Here is a 24,792-nt window from a genome sequence, read left to right as displayed (position 1 = left end):
TTTAGCCTATTACAAGAAAATAATACAGAGTACTAAATTAGTAAGAGTCGTCCCATCTGATGAGAGTGGGAAAAGATAACCCGATACAATAATACAATCAGAAAAAATCCCTGTACAAGATCTTGGAGAGGAATGATGGAGGTCCAAGAGTGGTTTCCTATGCTGCGTTCTGCCTTGTCTTTTTGGAATAATTGGAGGAGTGTTAATGATTGTGATTCATCCACTGACTTACCTGGTGATGTGGAACGTTGGAGTCCCCCGGTACATGGCCGACTAAAACTAAATACGAATGTGGCAATGGACTCAAGTAATGGAGTTATGGGAATGGGCTGGATTATAAGAGATGATATGGGTGTATTCATTGCTGCTAAAAGCTCTACGTATGCTAGTTACTTCAACGTGAAAGAGGCTCAAGCGGTTAGCATTCGCGAAGGTCTCAGTCCGGTGAAGGAATTGGACTACGATGATATTGATGTTGAAATAGACTCTCAGATTATTTATCATGCTTTATCTTCTAATTCTTATAACTCTTCTTTTGGATTAGTGATTGATGATGTAAAAGAGATTGCATCTTAGATACATGATGTAATCTTTTATTTTACTAGGCCATCTGCGAATCGTGCTGCTCATACTCTTGCTAGGGAAGCCGTTTCTTTGTTAGGTTGCAGGGACTGGCATCACTCTCCTCAGTTTCTTAGGAATATTAATTGGTTTGATAAAATGCATTAAACTTTTATTTTCAAAAAAAAAAAAAAAAAAAAAGACATCCTGATTTAGTAAAAGGGAATTAAAGTGAATTAGACTATAAAAATTTGTGTTAATTTTTTAAGTGATTTATTCTAGTTAATTATATTTTAAAAGAAAAAAAAAAAAAACCTTTCCATTTGGAAAACACTAATGAACCATACCCCTTGGCTAGTCTTTTTATTTAGGAATAAGGGTCAAATAGGCCATTGAACTACGCATGAAAAAGCAATTGAATCACTCAACTTAAAAATACAACAATTAGACCATTGAATATTCAAAAATCTTGCAATTTCTCTAAATAGGAAGTTGCCTTCCGGTAATGTGACACCCCGGAAATTCATTCCCAAAAACCCGAATTAATTCCTTAGTTAATTCCTTGTGGCTTTACAATTCTTATCCTAATTTCCCTTTGAAATTAGTTGAGGGACTTAGTTTGACCAAATCCCTTACTCTTTTAATTTGGTTAATGAGTTTTACCTAGTGCTTTAGCCCTTGTACCTTAGACTTTGTCTTTCTCCTAACAAGTTTTGGGAGGAAGGGACCCTTTTGGTCATTTCATACTATGCTAGCATTAAAACCCTACCCTAACCAAGGAATCCAAATCATTTTTCAGGATTTCCCTTCTCTCTACATCTCTTTCTTGCCCCATACTCCTTCTCTCTAGGAAATCCTAGAGTTGATCTTCACAAGTTCTTCAAGAAATCCCAAGCCAAGATTCTAACTTTCCAACACTACAAGGCTATGCATGGTAAGATCTATCATTCCCTACCCTTTCCTTACAAGATTCCTCCATATTTTCTCTAAATCTTTCTTCTACCTTGTGGGTTTTGGGAGTTTGTAGAAGATCTAGTGGTGGGTGAAGTGCTAGGTTGATCTAGAGGAGCTTTGGTCTTGCTTTGAGGTTGAAGAAGGTGTTCTTAGTCTATAAGAGGTAACCCATGCTACACAAAACCTACTTTCACTTGATAAGAATGATTATTGGCTTCTATGTGATATTCTTGATGTGTTTGAGTTATTGATGCATGATCTTATGATAATGCATGTTTAGAGCTTGTATTTAGGGTTCTTGAATGCTATTGTATGAGCTATTCATAGGTTCAAGTCATATCTTTGTTGTGTGGAGGATTTGGGGTCATTTGGACTTGAACTTAGCCTTGAAAGTGAATTTTCGCGAATGCTGATTTTTGGGCCCTGATGTACCCCGCGGGTACTACCACGGGTGGAGCCCTATCCGTGGCCCCACCCGCGGGGAACGTATTTGTGGATTGCGGGGATTTGTTCCCCGTGATCCTTTCTTCCTGGTATTTGATGTTTTGACCTCCCGTTATTGAATTATTGAGCTTTTGTGAGTCTTCTTGATGTTTCGTATGTCTAGAACGATGTGTTAGGAATCCATGTTAGGATTTGACGTCTTGAATCGTGCTAAGGGTCCAACCTTGTGATTCGTTGGGCTAATATGAGTTTTGAAGGTTCGATGGAACCATTTTGGTTACCCGTTTGATATGCATGCTAGTTTTGGTGTCATTAATGCTAGTATGTATTGTTTGTCCCTTTTCTATTGAGGATTGGCAACTCGTGTTACGAACCATGTTGATATTGGATTGAGGTCCGTTGTTGTTGTTGAGTATCATTTCATGTCCTTCATTGAAACCTCTTGATTGAATCTCTTGATGTGATCCTGTGTGTATGATTATTCCTTGATTAAGCTATTGTTGAGCTTATCCGTTGTTGTACACACTTTGTGTGGAATCTAGGTGTTGTTGTATCTCTAGATTCCATGTGTATTGACTCTTGTTGGGATGATGGATTGATGTGATGAGATGATTGAGTTGGTAAAGTGGACAGTGTGGGGACTTATGCGTGAATGCATCCGGTAGTGGGTTTAAAGTTCCGGAATGCCGTTTGGTTACTTGTGACTTGTGGGCAACATGGGAAACTCATTCCAGTTGCCAGAGATAATAGCTAACCCTTTGAGCTTGGAATCTCAATAGGGGTTGTATACACTTAAAGTTGCTCGCTCTGCTTCCATTGGGTTGCGGTCCTTGTCATTGCGATGACACTATGCATGTGATCCGGGTCGTTGCGATGACTACATGATACATGATTGATGATTTGGAGCCCTCCACGCTGATCCACTATGAATCGAGCCGTGGTGCTTGTAACACCCCGTGTTACGGCCTCAAACCCAAACTAATTATTTAATTACTTACCCTAAAAAGAGAATTAAATTCCATTAATTAGCTAAGAAGGGTCCACCATAGACCATGGACCCTTATCCCTAAACTAACCCCTTAGTCCTATAAGAAATAGAATTAGCAAACCCATACCATTCAGGCCCTAATTATGACTCTTAGATATATAAATAGGGACATAAGAGGCACCTAGAATTCACAGCACAATAGATATCACCACACAAGAATTCCCAAGAATTCCCTTATCACCAACGTAGGAGAAATCAAGAAGAGGAGATCTTAGAGAAAGAACCTTAATAGCCAAGGAATCTAATTAAGGCTAAGAGGTAACCCATGTCTCAACAAAACCTATTTTCTTTGCTATAATCTTCTTCTTTGGCTCCTTCTCTATGCTTATGTCTTGATAAATCTTTTATGATGATTATGAAATGACCTTGATGATTGATTGATCTTATGTGTTGATCTTGATAATCTTAATGATTATAAGAGGATCTTGATAATTGTGTGTTGTTTTTGATAAATCTTGATTTTAAAAAGATGAAACTATGATTTTGTTGATTTGAATATGATTAGAGCCCTAGGTTGAATTGGGAATTTCGTATTGTGATATTCTTAATATATTTGGGTAGGATTTCGCATGTTCGGGTGTTATTTATGTTTAGAAGTCAGGTTAGGATATGTTCAATATGATTCTTGGTTTTGATCCATTATTTGACTACGTGGTGTCGTCGTTTGTGTTTACAAGTGTCTAAACATGATTTCGGGTTCCACAAAAAGATCCCGGGACCCAAATATTGGAAAGGAGTCAGTGGGGGGTAGGGGAACCCGCCACCTACCCGCTGCCCATTTTTGGCGTCGCCGGCAGCGGGCAGCCGGCGGGCAGGCGTTGCCCGCCGGGCACTTGCTGCCCGGTTTCTCGCCGCCGGCGGGCAGCCGACGGGTGGTCCTCCAGCCGCCGGCCACCCGCTGGTTTTTCCCCACCTCGGGATGTTGGCTTCCCCGTTTGATGTTTCCCCGATCCTCGTGCTGTCCCAACGGACTCCGTTTATCGTGCCTGAGTCTAATTTGATATTTCGGGTACCGTTCGTAGGATAAAAAGAGTCTTGTGTATTGCATGCTAGTTGAATTTGTACCCCGTTGACCTGGGTGAAAGAAGTATGAACCCCGTAGGATTATTCCTAGTATGTGGATGACCATGCATAGGTTTCATTATATGTTTTCTCCCCTTTCCCAATATGTTTATGTGGGTTGCATGAGCTTGCTATATGTTATGTGTGCGTGATACCCCAATATTGGCTGTGGTCAAATTGGTTATACATGAGCTGCGGTTCATAAGCTGGCTGCGGTCAGAACTACACTTTTGGGCTGCAGTCCAACGTTTGGCTCGCAAACATTTTACATGAGCTGCGGTTCATTTTCCTGGCTGCGGTCAGTGATTCACTTTTGGGCTGCGGTCCACTGTTTGGCTCGCAAACGGTTTGATGAGCTGCGGTTCATCGGTTGGCTGCGGTCAACCCCTTCATGCTGCAGTATGAGGCAGGGTGCTGCGAAGCCGTGTTAGCGCTATATGCTTTGACCCTTATGTATGGGCATGCGATTGGTTCTATGGCGCCACCATGTGTGCTTATGTGATAAGATAATGATTGAATGATGATATGAATGATGTGAAATATGCTTGTGACCTTAGGATATATGCTAGTGTCTTTATATGCTTGATTATAACTGTTGAATGTGCTTGTCACTACTTGTCGAGTCTATTCCTGGTTTTAAAACTAGAGTCTCCTAAGAATATATCTTCCTGCTTCAAAATGGTTTTCCTCTCTCTCTCTCTCTCTCTCTCTCTCTCTCTCTCTATATATATATATATATATATATATATATATATATATATATATATTGTATTTTAACTCGTTGGAGTGGGTTAGCAGCATTATTCGCTGAACAGATATATTTGGCTTTCAGGGACAGATGAGTAGATCCGGAGCGCGCTAGAGGAACGATGCTTAGATAGTTAGTTTCCTTTCGGCCTGCGTGCCATGATGATGTATTGACATTGTTTTGAGGATATTTAGTTAGTATAGCCTGTACATCTCATTTATCCAGCTCAGATGTGGCATAGCACCCCAATCTCCTATGCTTAGTATTGTTCTATTTCGACATTAATAATAATACTACCTTTATTATATAAGTTTTAAAAGTTTTGAAAATCTGGGGTGTTACAGTGCTGACTCCACGGTATATGACTTGGTGTGATGGTGTCCTATGTGGACTTGGAACTCGTTATGGTGTGAATCTGGCCTTCCATAGCCTAAGAGCATGTCTATTGTGAATCCTTCGTTGTGTGTCGCATTTTGTACGTTGTTGTTGAGCTTGTTGCTTGTGGTTCATTTGTCTTGTTGAGTATGTTGGTCTTCGACCTTTGTTGTGAGTGATTGATGAGTCTACTGATGTTTCCTCTCTTGGCTTTAAAATGATATATAATGTATTCCCAGTTTCAAATGGTTTTGATTATATCTATATATATATATATATATATATATATATATATATATATATATATATATATATATATATATATTATGATACTTAACGCGTGTTGGTGGGTTACCAACATTATTCGCTGACCGGCTGTTATCCCTTATCTTTTACAGGTTGAGTAGCTTGGAGAGCGCGCTAGTGGCCTATAGATAGATTAGATCTCTTCCTTTATTAGTTGTTGAGGCCTGTGAGCCTAAGTATTTGAATTGTTAGACTACTTTAGTTGTAGCATCTGCATGTGCACCTATGTTTGATAGAGGTGTGGGGTGGTTCCGTCTGTGTTAGGGTGATTGCAATGGTGGTGAGCGAAGGTCCGGTATGTTCTGTTTGGTTTCATCTTGATTGTGGATTTTTCTAATCTGAATTGGCGCTGGAGTTGGAGTGCGTTGGAGATGGATTCCGACGACCCTTGATTTTTCCGGCCAGTTTGGGTGGATTCCGTCCGTGGATGGGTGTTTCCGGCAAGGGTGTTCTATAGCCATGGGTTGTATTTTTCGTACCAGGTTCATCGCTATTCCGGTGGCATGTCGACTGGTGGCACCGGAGCTCCTGGAGGTCGTCTGGTTGACCGTCACTAAGGAAAGGTGGCTAAGTTTGGTAATTTCCGGATTTCTTGGTGATTATTTTTTATTGTTTTGATTTTTTCCATTCTGAAAAACGCGTTATGGCTGTTGATGGAAGATGATCGCACGTGGTGCATGGATCATGAATGATCAGTACCGGGTCAACCCGTTTTATTACGTGCAAACCCGTTTTGTGACCCCATGTTCCGTCACTAAGATGTAACAAGTGGTCTCCGTGGTTGGTTGGTTTGTGAGGTTGAGTGGTGGCCATATGGCGCAGGTTCAATTCTCACATCAATTGGGAGTTCTTTTGGATCTCCCTCCCTTAGGTGGACGATTTTTGCTACTGCATTGTCATTTTTAATTTATGGATGAGCTATTGGTTTGAAAGGTAAATGTGGTGCAGTGGTAAAGAGCGTTGTATTAGGGATTCTAGCTTGGGTTCAAGTTCTTGCACAGAGTTGATGAATGTTTTCATGAGATTATTTGGATTTTCTACCTGTGACATATACGGTTAAATTATCTTAAGACAGAATGGATTTAAAGCTTCAAGCTAGCATGGCAAGAGAGATCTCGATTGGTTGGTGTGCGAACTTGGGTTCGAGTCTTCATGGAGTTTTAATTTTACATTCAGATCTAAAGAGACCATTGTGCACGGGACTTGGTTTTATGGTGCTTTCCTCATGGCGTACTAGTTAGGCTTAGCTTATTTAATTAATTTTGCTTAGTCTAATTTGTATTAGCCGCGATGTTATTCCAGTTTTCTTGTATCTAGTTAATATTTATGTTTTTGGTGTAATCAGGGGTATGCCCCGGTGTCACATGTATTGGACTTTTGATTTATATTTACATCTCGCGATTTGATGTTTGATATAGGTGTGGCATAGCACCTCCGTGTTTAGACGTTGCTTCCGTTGCTTAATGATTAATGTTTAGCTTTATGTCTCTTGTTTAAGCTTTTAAAATTTTGTTGAAAATCGGGGGTGTTACACAGGTAATGCAGGTAAACACTGACATGGTGTACCAGGTGGACATAAATTCTTACATGAAAGCTTATGTGTATAGTTAATAACCATTTTTACATTTTAACCCCTTTCTTATTCCTCCCTAAGATGTCGTTGACATCAAACACTCATGTGGATCTAGCTTCCGAACACATGGAGCTCAAATCCTTATTATTGATTTGTTTGATTTCTCCATCTCAATTATCGAAACAGTTGCTTAGTCTTAGATCCAAGAAACCATTAAGATGGAAACTATCTTTATGTTTCAAATCTAAGACGATGAGTTGGATCGAATCGTTGCTCTGGTGGGGAAACTTCCGCAACGTCACAAGACCCGAAGCATTACAAACAGAACTCTCGCTGGCGACGCGAGCTTCCGCAAGAGGAAATTGGATTGCGTTCAAAAGCCCATCCCAAAAGAGATATTGGATTCTCTATGCAAGAATATGCTGGAATTGGGGAACATAGGGTTAGCGGTGAATCCATACGGCGGAAGAGTGGCGGAAATCCTATTTCGGAAGCACTGATTCGGGTTTGTGGCATTTCGGTCAAAATCGAATGGATTTATAAAGGCTAATCTGTTAGCTTCTACGAGATGTGCTAACGTGTAGCACATGTTTATTTTTTATAATAATAAAAGAGAAAACCAAATTAATCGTGGATTAATGCAATTACGAACAATCGATGTGGTGAAAATGAAACACCTATTGGTGATTTCGGCGCAAGCGTTGGTATCGTACTCGAGCGTACGACACGGTATTCACCTCAATCGAACGTTGTTTCCGAACATAAATATCAAGACGTTGATAAGTTCAGGTCTACCTCAAAGTATGTGGGGTGAGACAATACTTTGGACAAGTAAGTACCTTTTAAATAAGGTTACCCGCATGAAATTCTTACGAATTGTGGGTACGTAGGAGGTTTTCCTACTAATGCCTGAAATGAGAGGGTGTCTTGCCAAAGGTGTGTATTGGTTCTTAGTACACGAGTCCTATAGTTTGGATGTACATAAGAACGCAATAAATTGAATCAAGAAATTCATCGTTCTTCGAAGATGTATTTCTGTGAAGGTTCAATATCGGACCTAGCATGTTGAAACGAATTTTCGACGTAGCTATGGTTGGAGGGTATGAAAGATAACCCGAGCTCGAAGCTAGACGTAGCAAGAGAGCTAGGATTGAAAAATCATTTGGTCCATATTTTCTAACGTACGTATTAGAATGTGGTGTGCATACTCTAACTTGTTTACTAGAAAATAATTTGGATTTTCTGACATGGTTGTTAGAAAACGAGCCTCGAATGTATGTAGAAGCGTTGACTTTTACAGGTGGACCAACCCGAGAGAGGCTACCGAGAGTGAAGTATATTCTATCTTAGAGAATCATACTTGGAACTGGTTGTTCTTCCTCCAGGTTGTAAAACCTCGGGATCTTAAGTGGATCACTAGTCGGAAGATAAAACTGGTTGGTTATATTGAAGTAAAATGGCCGGGCTTGTAATTGTAGATTACATGCAACGTGAGTGCCACGGTTACTTCGATATATATATTCTCTTGTGATGAGAATGAAATCCATTAGTACGATACTTGCCATAGCCGTTTAGAGAGACTTGGAAGCTCATCGAAATAGATGGATCACTTTCTTAGTAGACATGGAACGACTTGAGGGTTTGTGGTTCCACGTTGTGAAAAGAAAGTGTGTAATTGGTTAGGTCATGGTATGATTCGAAACAATTGCCTTAGTGATTGGCATGTGAGTTTGATCATACAATGATGACCAACGAATTTAGTATAAACGAAAGTGAAAGTGTGTCTACGTAATGCATACGATAGACAGAGACATCACTATTTGTTTATACACGATGAACTCGTCGTGGGTAGTAATGATCAATTCTACCAGGAACATGTTAAATTTGAGAATTTGACATGAAGGATATGGGTTTGGCAGATTTAATCTTCAGGATTAAAATCGTGAGAAGACCTAATGGTCTCGTGGTAAGCCAATCTCATTGTGTTGATTGAATCCTTGCAAAGGATGTTAATCAAGTGGCGTGGACACCGTTAGATACTAATGTACAACTAGCCAATAATCTCGGAGATTGAACTTCTCATGGAGAATACATTCAGATTATTGGTTGTTTAATTGTATCAAATGGGTTGTACTATGCCGGATATTGCCTTTGCGGTTAACAAACTCGGTAGACATACGAGTAACCCTAGTGTTACGCACTAGAAGGCAATAGTGAAAGTTATGAGATACTCAAGGTATGCTCGTGACTTTGGACGGCACTACGTGGGATATCTAGCTGTACTTGGAAAGTATAGCACGAATATCAAAGGACACTAAGTCCATTAAAGGCTATGTGTTTACGTAGGCCAGTGCAGTTGGTTTTATGGAAATTCTCAAAACGATTTCTGATAGCTAAGATCCGTGACTGGATCTAAGCTGAGAGCCTTAGACTTGTGTCGCGAACGAGTAGGCCGAATGGCTATGCCATTTTACGGGAATGTTCCTAGAGATAAACTCGTACCTCCAATTTGTGTGTGTTGCGATAGTCAAACCAGAATTGGTTAAGTACGGAGTTAGATGTGGAATGGTAAGTCTAGACTTATAAGTCGTAGACATCATACCATTAAACAATTTCTCACAACATGGGTTATCTCTATTGACTACGTGATGTCAAAAGATAACGTAGCGGCCGCTAACTCGCTAACCCGAGGGTAAGCAAATGGTTGTGGAGAAGTGAATTGGAACGAGGAATCGGTCTAAAGCCCTTGGACTAACAGTTCTATAGTGGATACCCAATCTAGCTGGCACCTAGGTTCAATAGGACAACTAAATTATGGAACGAAGCGTGTCACTGTGGGGGTCTCGGACTCCCTACCACTCCTTGTTAGAAACGGTGACTCCCGCACGAGGCTAGCACGTTGATGCTTTAATGATTCGAATGTCGGTTGACATATGTGAGTATGCGGGATACTCGAGAAAAAATCACTTATGTAAGAGAGAAGTGAGGGTCGCTTCAAAGGAGAATTGTTGGGTACAATTCTTTAGAAACTCTCGCAGAACCAGGAACGGTGACCCACGACCAAAATGGGCACACTCATGAGAACAGAGCATGGTTGGAAGGTTCCTGTGTGAGATATGTCATCGTCTACACAAACGGCAGTCGGTTCAAAGACATCGCGTTCTACCGTACAGCCAATAGAGTAAACATATCTTCACAAGGGAAGGTTCAAAGGGTATAGTGACTCCCTACCTATCCTATTCAGGGATCGACCGTTTGAACATAGTTGTTCCAACTAGAAACAAGATCGAAGAGGCTTGATTCAAGCCCGAGCTCGTGTGCGCCGGCGCCTGCGGGCACGAATGTCGTCCGGAAATTGGGATCGAAGAGGCTTGATTCAAGCCCGAGCTCGTGTGCGCCGGCACCTGCGGGCACGAATGTCGTCCAGAAATTTGTTGGCCTTGCGGGCATAAGTTATGCCAACTTTCGGTATCATTTTCCAACACACTATAGCCACTGGAGATGTGTTGTTTCAGCCTTTGGGTTCGGCCTTGGGGGTCGAACCAGCAACAGGTTACTCTACCTTCTGCTTTCAGACCGTTATAAGATTAAATTCAACAGATACGGAATTAAATCCTTTATTAATTCCAATCTTTAATATTTGAATTTAATCTTGGATAATGACCATGTTGTTTCAGGAGTTACAAAGTTGGCTTTAATACCAATTTAAGTGTAACACCCCTAAATTTCAAGATATTTAAAACATATAAAATAAAGGCTAATCTCTTATTAATTCCCAAACAGAGCATAAACTAGACATAGTAGTCGGGGTGCTATGCCACATCTGAGCTGGAGAACTCAGATGCACATGTTAAACTAACTAATAAAAGCATAAACCATAACTAATACCCAAACACAAATCAAGGCACGCAGGCCATCTCGTCCAGACTAGAACTATATAAACTAAGTCCACGAATCCACTAGCGCGCTCTGAAGCTACTCACTATCCCTGAAAAACATTCGGTGTAACAACCGTCAGCAAATAATGCTGGTAACTCACTCCAACGCGTTAAGTACATTATAGGTAGATAAAAGAAACTCATTTTGAAACTGGAATACATATATACTTACGAGACTCTAGTTTAAATCCAAGATCAAGACTCAAGCATAATAACAGACTCAATATCGTAGAATAATCATAAGAACTAATAGACGCTCTCAACATGCAATGCAAGACATAACAGGCAGATAAGCATGCGAATAACTAAGGCATTCTATATAATCAATTAGCAAGTAGTCAACAAAGCCCACAATTCATCCTCCAACCTTATACCAAGTTCTAACCTTGTAGCTCCCCTCCATCCTTATATCAGTTCCAACTTATACCTCCAGGCCACCCTTATATCCCCACCCCTTATGCCTCCGGGCAACTACATGCCCCCACCCGTGACACCCCGTAAACCCAAACTCTAATCAAGGATTAATTAGAAAATTAATCCTAGCCTCTTTGTTAATTTATTCCTAATAATCCTGAAATTCAATAGTCGATGGACTAGAATTTGACTAGTCACTTAAAAGTCAAAGGGTTGTACCTTGTGCTTCTTGGGTTGTTCCCTTGTTCTTCCAACTTTAGTAAGGGTAGAGATGTCTTTCTACCTAAGGTTTGTGGTTCAAGCTAACCTAGCAACATCCCTTTATTTCATTCACCTACAATCTAAACACAAAATCTCTAACTTCTCTCTAGAAAGGTGTGGCTTCTTCTCCAAGCTAGAATTTGGGCATCCTAAATCTTGCAAGTTGTCTTCCAAGATTCCTACTTTCCTTATCTTGAGCATAGGAGAGGGTAAGATCCTTGTTCTTTTGGTGTTTTTAACCTCCTTTTAGATGTCTTTTTCTAAAAATTGAATCTTTGTTGTCTTTTGGTTTGTTTATGAAGTTGGTGTGGAAGAAGAGCTTTAGGAGACGCTTTCTAAGGGTGAGAAACAGAAGTTTTAGGTTACAAAGGTAACCCATGCTTTACAAAACCTATTTTCTTACTTATATGATGATTTCTTGGCTTCTACTTGCGATTCTTGTGTTGAAATGTGAGATTTGATGCATTGTCTTGTGGTAATGCATGTTTAGAGCTTGTTCTTAGGATTCTTGAATGCCATTGCTTGGTTATTTCTTGGGTTCAAGTCATATTGTTGTTTTGTGTGAGATTTTGGGTGTTTTGGACTTGAATTTGGACTTGTTGTTGAAAATTCCCGAAGGGATTATGGTGTACAAGGTATGGTACCCGTGGGCGGGGTAGGGCCCTACCCGTTGCCCCACCCGCTGGGAACGAAAGGCTCGTGGGTATGTACCCGCGGGCGGAGGTCCACCCATGGCCCCACCCACGGGGAACACTTGTGATGTCGGGCGGGGATTTGTTCCCCGTGATTCTTTTGACTCGTTACTGATGTTTTGACCTCCCGATGTTGTTTTATTGGGCTAATTGTGAGTCTTCTTGATGTTTTGTATGTCTAGAACGGTATGTTAGGAATCCATGTAGAATTTGGTGTCTTGAATCGTGCTAAGGGTCCAACTTTTTGATTCGTTGGGCTAACTGTGAGTATTGAATGTTCTTTGGAACTACTTTTGGTTTACCCGTGTGATAAGCATGCTAGTTGATGTTGAAATGCTAGTATGTGCGATTTGTTCTTTCTTATTGGGATTGGCAACTTGTGTTGACCATCGTTTGGTGTCGAATTGTGATCCCTCGTTGTTAAGTATGATTTCATATCTTTGTCAATGTTGCAAAAATCGCGCCTAGGCGCTAGGCGCCGCCCGGCCACCGCGAGGAAGGCCGGAATCGCCCTCCTCCACGGCCGGGCGGCTAGGCGGCCGATTAGGCGTTCTAGGCGCCGCCTGGACCGCCTAACCGGCCGAACCGTCCAAAACCTTTTTTTTTTTCGGGTTATTCGCCAAAACGATGTCGTTTTGGCGAATAACCCAAAAAAAAAAATTCGCGATTAAAATCACGATTTCGGCCAAGACTCATTAGTCATTTGTCGACCACAAAATCCTCTGCCGCTCTGCATCTCTACGTCGACGAAGCCTCCGCCTCCGCCTCCCGCCATCGCCGCCCGGTACCTCAGCCGCTATGCCGCCCTCCGCCAGTCACCGTACACAGGTACGTAGCTTCACACTCTCACTTTATTTTTCAATTTGTCACTGGTTTCATGTTTCAATTTTGAATTGTCACTTAAATTAGTTAAATACTTAATCAGTTAATCACTTAATCACTTTGTATTTCACTATTTCAGTATTTCTATTTACTTATTTAGGGTTTTGTGATTTTATGTTTTTGAATTTTGATATATCATATATGTGAATTTGTAATTTTGTATTTTTGTATACTGTATTAGGCATTTAGGCAGTGATTCATGTGAATTTGTATTATTGTTGGCTTGTTGCAATGTGAATTTGTATTAGTATTATTGTTGGCTTGTTGGCTTGTTGCAATGTGAAGTTGGCAGTGAGCTAGTGAGAATATGTGAATATGTGAATTCACTGAATTGTGATAAACTGAATTCACTAATTGTCTTATTATCTAATCCATTAGCCATTAATAGTAATATAATATATTAATATTTAATAATTAGGTATGGCAAGTGATGATAATAATATTTCTCAACCACCAATTCAAACTCAAAGTCAGAGTGTTGGATCTCCTCAACCATCTATAACGTCAACTACAATAAAAAGAAAGTCCAATGATATAGGTTGGGACTATGGGGTAACTAATTATCCTACTAAGTCAATGGATAAGATTAAATGTTTATTGTGCAAGAAAGTAATGTCTGGTGTAGTTTATCGGATCAAAGAGCATATTGCTGGCATAGCAGGGAATGTTAGCAAATGCCCCATAGCTTCAAAGGAAGATCAATTAAAATGTAGAGATGCTCTCATGATGGCAAAGAACAAAAAGAAGAACAAGAGAGTTGAAGAAGTTAATATGAGAGCGGAGGTAAACATTGGTTCGCATGAGAGTTTGAGTAATACACCTACTAATATTATTGATGTTGATGAGTTGCAAGACATGCAACAGTTTGGACATTTGAAGCCACCTCGTCTAATTGGCCCTATGGATAAGTTTGCAAACCAAATCAATCCTGAAAGTTCTTTGAGTTCAGGAAAGGGCACGGCGCAACAACGGATAATTGAGGCATTTGACAAGGAGAGGGTTAACCGAGTGAAAGAGTATATATGCAGATGGGCTTATGAATCAGCTATTCCATTTCATGTAATTGAGAAAGATAGCTTCAAGTTGATGATTGAAGCTGTTGGTCAATTCGGTCCGGGAGCGCATACACCAAATAGATATGAATTGAGCGAAACATATTTGAAAAAAGCGGTTGATCGAGTCTGAGACAGTTTGAAGGTGCATAAAGCGGAGTGGGAATTAAATGGATGCTCAATTATGACTGATGCATGGACAGATAGGAAGAGAAGAAGCGTCATGAACTTGTGTGTCAATTCAAGTTTAGGCACTGTTTTTTTAAGCTCTAAAGAATGTTCAAGTGAGGCACACACAAGTCAGTTTATATTTGAATATGTGGAACAGGGCATTGAACAAGTTGGAGAGGAGAATGTTGTTCAAATTGTCACAGATAATGCCGCGAACAACATGGGAGCTGCTAAATTGTTGAAGGAGAAGAGGCCACGGCTATTTTGGACTTGTTGTGCAACTCATTCCATTAATTTAATGCTTGAAAGCGTTGCAGGTATCTTTCAATCTTTAAATCTTTATTCTTTAATCTTTATTCTTAAAATTTAAATCTTTATATTGTTCATACTTGAATCCCTTGCAGGTTTACCACGGTTTAAAAAAGCTCTTGATCAAGCAAAGAGTTTGACTATCTTTATCTATGCACACCATAAAACCTTGGCAATGATGAGATCCTATACAAAGAAGCGTGACATAATTAGGCCAGGTGTGACTAGGTTTGCTTCTGCATTTCTTACTTTGCAGAGTCTACTCAGTAAGAAAATTGAATTAAAGGCTATGTTTTCAAGCAATGAATGGGATGAATGTAAGTTTGTCAAAACAGTTAAAGGGAAAGCTGCGTATTCTACTATCACCAATGCTCCATTTTGGCAAGGGGTTACATTATGCTTGAATGTTTTTGCACCGTTGGTGAAGGTGCTTCGCATTGTTGATCAAGATAAGAGACCTTCAATGGGATTTGTGTATGGTGAGCTTATGCAAGCCAAAGAAGACATTAAGAAGGCGTTCAATGCAGTTGAAAGAAACTATGAGCCTATTATTAAGATAGTCGAAGAAAAGATGAGCAATAAGCTAGATTCTCCTCTTCATTTGATAGCTTTCATGTTGAATCCTTATTATCATTTTAAGGATCCTCGGCTTCATTTGGATGTAATTGTTTCTCTTGGATGCATTGAGTTTCTTGAAACATACTATCATGGTGATATAGAAATGCAAAACACGGTATTGAATGATGAATTTCCCAAGTATAAGAAGAAAGAAGGTGTATTTGGGAAAACACTTGCGGTTAAAGGATGTGAGTTTAATAATGAGCGATATGATCCGGGTAAATAAGTTATTACTTCACTAGTTTACTACATCTTTTGATATTTAATTATTTATACTTCATATGTTTTATACTTTTAATCTTTTAATCTTTTATACAATTTTGAATTTTGATGTAGCAATGTGGTGGTCAACTTATGGTTTGGCAACTCCAAACTTGCAAACAATTGCTATGAAGATTCTATCTCTTACTTCAAGTTCATCGGATTGTGAAAGGAATTGGAGTACATTTGAAGGGGTTAGTTAAGTCTTCACTTAGTTATTTTTCATTTTTGTTTGCACACTTGATGGAATGATAGTTGATACATTTGTTTTGCACTTTTGCATATTTGTAGATGCATATAAAAAAAAAAAAGAAAAAAAAAAGAAATAGGTTGGAATCTAATCGCCTAAACAATCTAGTCTTTGTGCAATTCAATGCAAACTTGATGAACAAAAGGAAAAAAGAGCAAAATGCGGAAACATTACTTGGTAGTGATTCAAGCTTGGCACAAAATTGGATTGTTGAGGATGAAGTTGAGGTTGTTGTTGAAGATGCAGTGGCTAATAATGACGGTGATGAAGCATTAAGACCACGAAGGGAGTACTAGATTGAGGGAGCTTGAAGAAGAGAACTTTGAATCCGAAAGTGAAGAAGAGGAAGTGGTTGTTGAGTTTGAAGATGGTGAAAATCGTGTGATAGATGGAGAAGTGGGAGAACAAAACCTTGAAGATTGAATACTTGAATTTGATATCTTGTTGAACTTAATTGTCATGTACTTTGTATTGAACTTTTGGAGTTTGTAATTTTGTATGGACTATGAACTATGAACAATGAAGTATGGAACTATTGACTATGGAGTTTGTATGGAGTTATGAACTATGGAGTATGAATTAATGGATTATCAGATTATGATTTATGACTTATGAGTTGTGATTTTGACATTTTGTGGTTTTAACTTTTAATATTTTATTTGTGTATTTGACTACTTGTATATAACATTATAACTAATTAAACATTTAAACTAATGGATTATAATTTTAAATTTTTTTTAGACTTTTAGAGTTTTAGCCATTTTAAGTAATTAGATATTACAATTTTACAATTTTTAGTTTTGAATTTTTTTTTTAAACATAAATTTTTAAAAAAAAAAAAAAAAAAAATCGGCACCTAGGCGCCCCCTTGGCGCCTAGGGGGCGCCTACCGTGTTTTGCAACATTGATCTTTGTTGTGATCCATCGATTGATTCCTATGATATGATCGTATGTAATCGTTGTACCCTTTGATTGATACTTGATTAAGGTTATTGTGGAACCTTAGTCTTCTTGGTAATGATGATGACTTGTGTGATTATGATTGAGATTGGTGGTATGTTACTTGAGCTTTGCTCACGAGATTGGCAGTTTTGTGATATGATATTTAATGGTACCCTCGTGTACTGAGAGATCGGTGGTGAATAGGAGTGTCGGCGGGGGGGCGACAGTCCCCGGAGGCAAAAGGTTGGACTCACAAGTACAGGGTGGCACTAGGAGGTAAAGGTTGGAACCGAAATAAGGCCGGGGGTAGCCATAAAGTTGGAACAGGGCATAAGGTTGGAACTATGATACTTGTGACATGTAGTTGTCACTGTGGCATGTAGTTGCCAATGTGTGAATATGTATTCTTTGCTAATAAGCATGTCTTGATGTATTCTACTTTGTGATCAGTAGAATGCATCATGAGTTGTATTGTCTTTCATGGTTCTTGTCTTGTTAATCTCGTAAGGATGTTGATTTCCTTTCCCTTTGAGAGTGTGAATGAGTCCTTGAAGTTGACTTCTCTCTATGGCTTTTGAAATGATATATACTGTATTCCGTTTCGAAAATGATTTTGACTTATACTTATCTATATATGCTATTTAACGCGTATTGATGGGTTACCAGCAATGTTCGCTGACCGGGTGTCATCCCCATGTTATGTTTTCCTTATTCCACAGGTTTTGAGTAGATGCCCTAGAGCGCTAGACTTGGAGCGATAGATAGCCTAGTCACCTTGTCTAGACGTTTTGTTGTTGGCCTGTGTGCCTTGACTCTTTATGCTTTGTTGAATGGTTTAGTTTTCCCGCATGTGTATCTTTAGTATTTAAGATGTGGCATAATGCCCCGTATAGACTTGCTCCCGCTTAATGATTATGGATGATTAGATTGTTTATCTCTTGCATTTAAGTTTTAAAAATGTGGTAAAAATCGGGGGTGTTACACCACCGACAAACCACCTTTCAACCACCAACATATCAAGATGGTGCCGCAGTGCCATTCAATGATCCGCACCTCTAGTGTCAATATCAAGGGGTTAGCGCGTATAGCTCTAACATGACACCGCATCACTTATAACCTGACCCATGCTCAACGGAAAGCTAGTCGAAGGTGGGTGTATGCCTTTAGCACAATAACCGCTATGGCCTGTACCTTTAGTATAATGACCGGGCACAAGTGGTGCCAACCGCCAACAGTTTATTTTCCACCAATCACAATCTCATCAACATCATCATCATCATCAGTCACACTGGCCACACGATACTCATCACCATTCAATCAATCAGCACATAATCACATAACAATCAAGACACAACAACAACGACACTTATTACACATAAAATCCTAGAACGATGCCTAAAACACCAAACGAGACTCATATACGACAAACGGGGTACAACGGGATACGACAGGACACGAGGAAACATCAAACGGGAAAAAACACCACGAACTACGCCGGGATTTCAGTGGGTAGGTGACGGGTGGAGGACCACCTGCCAGCCACCCGCCGGCGACCGGGCACTATTCCAGCGGGTGGCCGGCGGGCAGACCACCGCCCGCCAGCTGCCCGCTGGAACAGTGTTGCGGGCAGCGGGTAGGTGGCGGGTGGTCACCCACTGATACACATGCAACTTTTGGTCCCGGGATCCCTCGTGGAACCCGAAACCATGTCCAAACACATTCAAACACATAACGACAACACCACGTATTCAATTAACGAAATTAAACCAAGAATCACACCAAATACATCCTAACACGATTCCTAAACATGCCAAGACTCAACATAAATCATATAACGATCCAGGGATATCCCGAATCACAAGAACTTCAAGTATATGCAAGGTCCTAAACACAAGTCCTAGGCTAGACTCAACATCGATCATGCGAAATCCCACCCAAATATACCAAGAACATCATAATACGAAATCCACGTTATAATCCTAGGTCTCTAGACATAATCAAAAAACAATATCGTTCATATAATTAATCATAGTATTAAGAACATCAAGATTATCACATAAACATCAAGATTATCATATAAATACCAAGATTACCACATAAACACAATATAAACCCTAGGCAAAGTTCTATCAAGACTCAAGCACAGAATCATATATCAAAGGAGCTAATGAATAAGATATAGCAAGGAAAATAGGTTTTGTCGAGACATGGGTTACCTCTTAGCCCTAATCAATATCCTTGGCTACTAAGGTTCTTTTCTAAGATCTTCTTTCCGTGGATTCTCCTACGTTTGATGGCAGGGGGATTCCTCTGTAGGTTTCTCTCTGGGAATATCTTGTGTGGTAGAATTAATTGTGGTAGGGTTTCTAAATGCTTCCTAAGTCCCTATATATAGATTTAGGAGTCTCATCTAGGGTCTGAATAGTAAGGTTCCACTTATCCTATTTCTTATAGGATTAAGGATTTGGTTAGGGTCCATGATCCACGGTGGGCCACATTAATTAATTACAGGGAATCCTAACCAAATTAAATCCTTTCTAATTATTATTAACGGAATCAATTCAATAATTAATCCGGGATTGAAGGTCGTAACACGGTGAACAAGAACACAACAAGAGAGATACACACTTGCACATTTTCCAGCTCCAAAACCTCTGCTTCTACTCATTTCTTTGCCTAACTATGTTCAAGGCTTTGCTCTAGTTCGCTGGGGTCGCTCGTTTTGGTGCTCAAATGTCGAACCGTAGCACGTTTTATCCTGGGAAACCTAGGCCACAGCGCTCCTAGCACTTTTGGGAGGTGGCAAATAAGGTTTTAAGGTAAGAGTGATCTCTTGACTCGCGCTAAAAACCCTATACCCAAACACGAGCCAATCTTCTTTCTTCTTTCGGTTTGGATTATGCTTCTAAGAAGAAATCCTCTCTCCTTTTGATATAGTCGTTGGATTGGTATTATAATCAAGAGGATTATAAGTTCCAATTTTGGTTTATATATATTGGTATATCTCTTTCGTAGATATATATATGTATATATAACCTTTGGGTCCGTTTTATATATATTTGTGTGTATATATATATTTCGGATACATATCAAATAATATTTTATATACTTTCGTGTGTGTATATATAAATATTATTTTGCTATATTAAATCGATTTTGGTTCATTATCACCAACAAATAGCATGGTCGATCCAGATAATTTCTTTAGGAATGAACAAAGCATTCCGGCTCTGAGTCAGAGTAGGAATCAGAATGAAATTGGAAGTGAATCGTGTGAACCTGGTCTTCGTCGAAACGGTCACTACAATCCAAGACTCCCGTAGCTCCTGTCTCTGTCGCCATTGATCATCACCGTCGCCGTGGATGTAGAGTTCAGACGCTAGTCTTTATCGATGATTCGATGGTGATAAATACATCTGTTAAATAACATTAAAAAAAAACTAATAAAAATCCACATAAGTCTACATGTGGCAAGGTAACCGGTTATTAAGTGAGTCAACCTCTAAATTGGTAAGATTGCATGAAATTGGTGGGTTTAAGGGGCCAATTGTAATTTTTTCAAGTTGAGTGGCTCAATTGTATTTTCATGTGTTGTTCAAAGGCCTATTTGAACCTTATTCCTTTTATTTATTTATCTTTTATAGTAAACAACTTTTTTTTTTTAATGTGGGACCCACTTTTTTAGAATGGAAATAGACATGTAAAGAATGTAAAAATGTATTTTTTTTTAAATGAGAAACTTTTTCAATACAAGTACAACTTAAAATATTTATGATGTTTCGGAAAAACTTATTCTCACTTAAGAAATTGTTGAGTTATCGTAATTACTCCTTCATCATTTTATCAAGTCAAAAGTACGTGTTGAATTTTAGGACAAAAAAAATTTCATCTTTTGTGGGCAAGAAATTATTTTAAAAAATACTAATATTAGTTTCAAAGGTCACGCTATGGTTTAAACTCAATTATTTATAGTTTTTTAAAAATGTTCTTTCTCACAATTTTGACTTGGTTTTGCTGATAATTAGTAATATGTAACATAAACGTTCAAGTAGCCGTCTTAGCTCAGTGGTAGAGCGCGTGGCTTTTAACCACGTGGTCGTGGGTTCGATCCCCACAGACGGCGTATTTATTAAACCAAACAGAACTTTTAACTACGGCCCATTCCAAATCATTCTTATGATAAATTATAAACTAATTTTATACCGTAGCCCACTGGGCCATAATTAAGTCTGCAATCGAAATGAGTGTAATTTTATTTTCTTTCTAAAATAATAATTCCTTATATACAAAAACTTATGAACTTTATAGAGACTCCATCAAACAAACTTTCCATTTATTCCTACCGATTTTTAATGAGGAAATTATATCGTGCTAAAAAGAAACAGTATTTGTTTCCCGTCGTTCTGCACCCTTCTGCAAAAAATAACTCTGTTATTCAGTTTCATTTTGTATATACTGTAGTTTCGGTTCAACACAATTACAGTTTCATTTCGATATAACAACAGTTTCATTCGATATTTATAGACTCAAATATGTGAAAATGTTATTTAATTTTATTTTATATACATTATAGTTTTATTAAAATACAACTACATGATCATTTTGATATAATTACAGTTTCATTGTACAATATACACTCAAATATGTGAAATGTTATTCAGTTTCATTTTATATACACTGCAGTTTCATTTCACCACAACTACATCATCATTTTGATATAACTGCAATTTCATTTGATAATGTAAAAATATAATACGTGAGGCAGTGTCGGTTTAAATATATTGTAGTGTCAGTTGATAATTAACATATATAAAATACGCGCTCCGTCAAAACTAACGACGCACCGTTTCTTTACTTAAAGAAACGGTGCCGTTTTATGCACCGCAGTCCACGATATAACGACTGTTTTTAATTCATATATGCATTTATATAAATAAAAAAGTTATCTTTTTCGTTTGCTACGAACAGGTTGTGTTCATAGCAAAAACGTATTGCTTCAAACAACAACAAAATTTTGCTACTGTTCGCAGCAACATATTTCTTATTGTGTGTAAGAAAGTATCTTCATATCGGATATCATTTCAAAATGGTGTCAAATAGTATGTCGGTTAAGTGCAAAACGTTTCAAGTGTTTGGAATCTAGCTCTAACAATTTGGTTGGTGAATTGCATAAGAACACTCAAGTAACAAATAATGAACTAGACAAGTACAAATAATAGGTAAAGAAAGAAGTTTGGACTATTTTGCTACTGTTCGCAGTAACATATTTCTTGTTGTGGGTAAGAAAGTATCCTTACACCGGATATCATCTCAAAATGGTGTCAAATAGTATGTCGATTACTACTACCAAGAATCATTGTGCACATAATTTTTTTTAATATTTCATGTTCATGTATGAATGCAAAATGAATTGTGGAAATTATATATGACAACTGTAAGTGCAAGGAAAGAGTATTAGATGAAGCCAACACGGGTTTAGCTTAGTGGTTTAGTATGTAGGTTGTACTTAGACGAAGAGACTAAAGTTTGAAATTCGGCCGTGGCATTGTGGGATGCATCCACATTTGACCCTATCAATTGAGCTATTTAAGTTAACGTGATTTACCTCCTTTCACATGTTCTGTTGGGCCGAGATATGAGGGGCTTTAAGGTTTGAGATTTAAAATTTTGGAATGAAATCTAAATAATAACCACACTGATGCGTGAAGTCAAAATGAGTCATTTTTTGTTGATTGCCAAATAATGAAAACATGAAAAATGACTTTCGAAATCATTTGTTGAGTCCGAGAAACGGGGTTGGCTAGTAGCCATTACAACTGTAATGACCATTATGAGAACCCACTTTGCTTGGGAAGCATATGAGTCATTAAGTGGTGTGTTATTGAAGTAGCCATTAATACTTCTCCTTATATAAATAGGTCGATCTGTATTACTCTGTAGAATGACATTTTGTCTTATTTACATACTTACTATTGTACCCTCAAAGTGATATTATCTAATATAACAAGTTCTTTGTCTTATTTACTTTTACATTAAATATTTTCTTTTTATAGTTATCTTAAAGCTAATTTCCTCCGTCTCATATCAAAATTCAATGTTTAGCTTGTTGTTTACAACATTCTTACTTTCTCAAGACGTCTTGGTGGGTGGCATCTTGAAGAGTCAAGTTTAGCATCTATCTTGTCATTGAAATCTATTTCTGACTGCTATGTAAGTTCAAGGAAATGAAGTTATTCCTTTGCTACTACTTTGCTACTAGTTATAATTTTTCATAATTGGAAAACACTTTGATTCGGCTTGACAATTAGAAAAAATATTCTACAATTGAGAGTGACAACCGTCAACCATATTTGTCCCATACTTGACTCAGAACCCTAGATGACATATTGGTTTCTACTGAGCAGTATGAGTACCGTAACTGAATGTGCTATATAATGAATATCCTGAAGCCCATCGATCCAGGTTTATATTAGACACAGAGTCTGGTTGAATAACAACTTCTAGTTATTCAGTCCAACCAGACCACTTAATAAGTCTAGTCAATTTGCATCACTTAATTAAGGCCCTAATATATAATGTACAATATATATTATTAGGGAAAATCTTACATTCTCTCACTTGGAACGAGTACTAGCACAACCCTCGCCAAAGAACAAAACGCACGAATCATAATGACATGTCCTCTATTTAACCGAGTAGTATCCATTATGGTCACATGCATTTTAATTCTCCAACTTAGGTCCTTTATGAACAGACCCAATGTTTATTCTCGGTACCTTAAGGGAAGTTTCTCAAAATATATTATGTGCATAACTGAAAGAAGAAACCATCCAAATTCACTGTATGATCTCTAAAACCTTAGAAGCATGCCTTGAGTAGAGATCTCTTAATGTTAGCATAATGCTAACTATATTCTATGACTTCTTAATAAGTTAACATAAGTACTACCGCTAACGGCTAAGAGCTTAGAGTTGACATGTCTGTTACTTCGTCCCACTCATCAAAATAGCTAAAAGATAGTCTAGTCACAGAAGCATTCCAATAACTTAGACAATAAACCAAAGGTCTAAGTTCATAATTTGGAATCTTAATCATACATCATAACTTCTCAAATAACTTCAATTTCCACTTTAAACGAACTGAACATAATGAGTCTTACTTATATGTTTCACAAAATTGTTTTGAGCCTTACAAACCAAAATAGCTCAGGATCAATTTTAAAGAAACTAAAGACTCTATTACAAACTGAAGAATTTATTAAATGACAGTGCACCACAAGTTAAATGTTTTTGTTCTAATAAATTCCTTAATATTGTTACAACATTTTCATAAATATGTTGCACAACCAAACGTTCAATAGTTTGAACTCATGAACTTATAATAACAACTACAAGATTAATACTTGCGGAATTATTTGGACTTATTGTTTGACATACAATCCAATTTGGGATGTATGAAGACAATAACTAAATCCATAATCTTTAATAGAGCATCTTAATGATCTTTTTCTAAATGATTAATCCTGCTGATTAAAATATTCTTCAGCGAAACTTAATAAAATGAATATACATACTCATAATTGATTTGACCAACTAATAAATGAAGATATAATTCCTCACCATTAGTTGGGCATACTAAATAATCAATTTTTTGTTCCAATTAAAGTCCAACTTAAATAAGGTAAGATATAATTCCCCACCATAGTTGGACATATTAAAAAAAAAAAACAAAAACAAAATACACCTTTCAAAACCAAGTTAGAATTTGGCTCAAAAGATACACTTTATTATTAATGGAATCCAAAAGATGTATGTCAAATCACGTAACTTACTACAGCTAGTCAGAAGAGCCGAGCAAGCTTCGTTGATCGATTAATAAAAGTGGCTAAATTTTGGAAAGTGACTGAATACATATTTTGCCAATGCAAACCA

At 38.2% G+C, this 24,792-nt stretch overlaps 1 non-coding gene across 1 annotated transcript; it reads left to right on the top strand.

Annotated features, from left to right (window-relative positions):
• The first annotated feature begins 20,912 nt into the window (after positions 1-20,912).
• On the top strand, positions 20,913-20,984 carry TRNAK-UUU. The gene has a single exon. It is a non-coding gene; the product is annotated as a tRNA-Lys (tRNA).
• Positions 20,985-24,792: the final 3,808 nt, after the last annotated feature.

The sequence above is a fragment of the Ipomoea nil genome, unplaced genomic scaffold, assembly GCF_001879475.1.
Source record: "Ipomoea nil cultivar Tokyo-kokei standard unplaced genomic scaffold, Asagao_1.1 scaffold2025, whole genome shotgun sequence".
Classification (NCBI taxonomy): Eukaryota; Viridiplantae; Streptophyta; class Magnoliopsida; order Solanales; family Convolvulaceae; genus Ipomoea; species Ipomoea nil.
This window is presented reverse-complemented; position numbering and strand designations above follow the sequence as displayed.